Genomic DNA, 3,184 nt, shown 5'->3' on the forward strand with positions numbered 1-3,184 from the left:
GTTAATATGGAAAATAACAACTAATTGATTTTTGTTTTGTGATGTTACAGAAATGGCAGGTGGAGACAACAGGACTATGCCCACTCAGACTTCTGGAATTCAGATGCCTCCTTCTGCTAGTCATGCAGAGAAACCTGAGAAGTTTAATGGAGCAAACTTCAAAAGGTGGCAGCAGAAGATGCTATTTTATTTGACCACCCTGAGACTTGCGTGGTACTTGACTGAAGATGCGCCACCTAGTAATGAAGAGAGTGATAAGGAGACTCTCATGGCGGTGGATGCATGGAATAATTCCGATTACTTATGTCGGAATTATATCCTGAATGGCCTGTTTGATGCCCTGTATGGTGTATACTGTGGCACGAAATCAGCAAAGGAGCTGTGGGAAACACTGGACTGAAGGTACAAGACCGAGAATGTGGGTTCAGGAAAGTTTATTACAGGTCGATTCTTGGACTACATGATGGTGGATGCAAAGCCAATAATGAATCAAGTACATGAGTTGCAAGTGCTAATTCAGGAAGTGCTTGCTGAAGGGATGATAATGAATGAAGCATTGCAAGTGGCTTGTATGATTGAGAAACTACCTCCGAGTTGGAGTGACTTCAAGAATTATCTAAAGCACAATAGAAAGGAGATGGATATGGAGGCTCTTATTAGCAAGCTTCGCATAAAAGATGACAACAGGAAGTCTGATAAAAGAACTTTGAAGGCCGTGTTGAAGGCTAATGTTGTGAAGCATGGTCAGGGCTCCAAGAATAAGAAACAAATTGGAAAAGCTTCTAAGCTAGGGCCAAAAGGAGGAATTTCCAAGAAGGCCAAATTTCAAGGTAGGTGCTTCAACTGTGACAAGATGGGTCAAAGAGCTACTGAATGTAGGCTGCCAAAAAGAAAGAGGAACCAGGCATAAGTGATGGAGGACAGCACTAAAGAGGTTGATGATATTGACCTAAGTGCTATGATATCTGAGGTGAACTTGGTGGGATCTAATCCTAAAGAGTGGTGGATAGATACTGGTGCGACCCGCCATGTGTGTTCGGATAGAAGTATGTTCACTTCCTTCGAACCAAAGAAAAATGGGGAGAAGCTATTTATGGGTAACTCCGCTACCTCAGAAATCCAAGGTGAAGGCAAAGTAATCATGAAGATGACCTTGGGGAAAGAGCTGACTCTGAATAATGTATTGTATGTTCCAGACATTCGCAAGAATTTGGTATCTGGATCGCTGCTGAGCAAACATGGTTTTTGCTTAGTGTTTGAGTCAGACAAGCTTATTTTGTCTAAATTTGGGATGTTTGTGGGAAAGGGCTATGTAGTCAATGGTTTATTTAAACTGAATGTAATGACTGTAAAGCCTAAAGAAATGAATAAAGCTAGTAGTTCTTCTGTTTACTTGCTTGAGTCTTCCATTTTATGGCATGGTAGACTAGGACATGCTAATTTTAATTCTCTGCGGAGATTAATTAACTTAAATCATATTCCCACATTTGAAATTGATTCCAATCATAAGTGTGAAACTTGTGTGGAAGCAAAATTAACGAGGTCATCATATCAAACAATTGATAGAAATAACGAACCTTTGGATTTAATACATAGTGATATATGTGATTTAAAATTCGCACCGACTAGAGGTGGTAATAAGTATTTTATCACCTTTATTGATGATAGCACGAAATACTGCTATGTATACTTGCTTAAAAGAAGTGATCGTGGGGGAGAGTATGTAACTCCTTTCGGAGAGTATTGTGCTCAACATGGCATAATACATGAAGCTACTCCACCATATTCACCACAATCAAATGGTGTGGCTGAACGGAAAAATAGAACTTTGAAAGAAATGATGAACGCAATGTAGATAAGTTCTGGAGTACCTTAGAACTTGTGGGGGGAAGCCATTTTGTCGACAAATGACCTTTTAAATAAGGTGTCCCGGAAAGATAAGGTAAAGACACCTTATGAGGTATAGAAGGGAAGACAACCCTCCTACAAATATTTACGAGTGTGGGGGTGTCTAGCTAAAGTAGTAGTACCTACACCTAAGAAGGTGAAGATAGGTCCCAAAACTATTGATTGCATCTTCATAGGATATGCACAGAATAGTAGTGCATATCGGTTTCTCGTGTATAGGTCAAAAATTTCTGATATACACAAGAACACAATAATGGAATCGAGAAATGCATCATTTTTCGAACACATTTTTCCATATAAAATGGAAGAAGGACCGAATACGTCTAAACGAACTCATAATACTATTTATAATGATAATCATGATAGTGATCAAGAACAAGAAATTGAAGTTGAGCTTAGACGTAGCAAGAGAGTAAGAACTGAAAATTCCTGCGGTCCGGATTTTCTTACTTATATGCTAGAAAGTGAACCTCAAAGCTTCCAAGAGGCCATAAATTCTCCTGAAGAGAATTTATGGAAAGAAGCGGTTAAAAGTGAAATTGATTCCATTCTGCAGAATCACACTTGGGAGTTGGTAGATCTTCCTCCAAGTTGTAAACCTTTGGGTTACAAATGGATTTTTAAAAGGAAGATGAAAGCAGATGGAACAATAGATAAATACAAGGCAATGCTTGTAATTAAAGGATACAAGCAAAAAGAAGGCCTTAATTATTTTGACACTTATTCTCCAGTAACGAGGATAAATTCTATAAGGATGGTACTGGCAATCGCAGCATTACGGGATCTTGCAGTACATCAAATGGATGTGAAAACAGCCTTTCTGAATGGAGATCTAGAGGAAGAGATCTACATGGAGCAACCTGAGGGTTTTACTGCTTCAGGACAAGAAAGGAAAGTTTGTAGATTGGTAAAGTCCTTATATGGACTTAAACAAGCTCCAAAGCAATGGCATCAAAAATTTGATAATGCCATGCTAAAAGATGGGTTCAAAATAAATGAATGTGACAAGTGTATCTATGTAAAAGATACAGAGAATGGATATGTTATTCTATGTTTGTATGTAGATGACATACTCATAATAGGTAGTGACGACAATATGGTCCGAACTATAAAAGCATGTTAAATTCTAAATTTGACATGAAAGATATGGGGTTTGCAGATGTGATTTTAGGTATGAAAATCACGAGAACTTCGAATGGAATCATTCTTAGTCAAACTCATTATGTAGATAAAATACTGGCTAAGTTTAGTAATGATTATACTAGTATAGCCAAAA

The sequence above is a fragment of the Ziziphus jujuba genome, chromosome 10 (genome assembly GCF_031755915.1).
Source record: "Ziziphus jujuba cultivar Dongzao chromosome 10, ASM3175591v1".
In the NCBI taxonomy this organism is placed as follows: Eukaryota; Viridiplantae; Streptophyta; class Magnoliopsida; order Rosales; family Rhamnaceae; genus Ziziphus; species Ziziphus jujuba.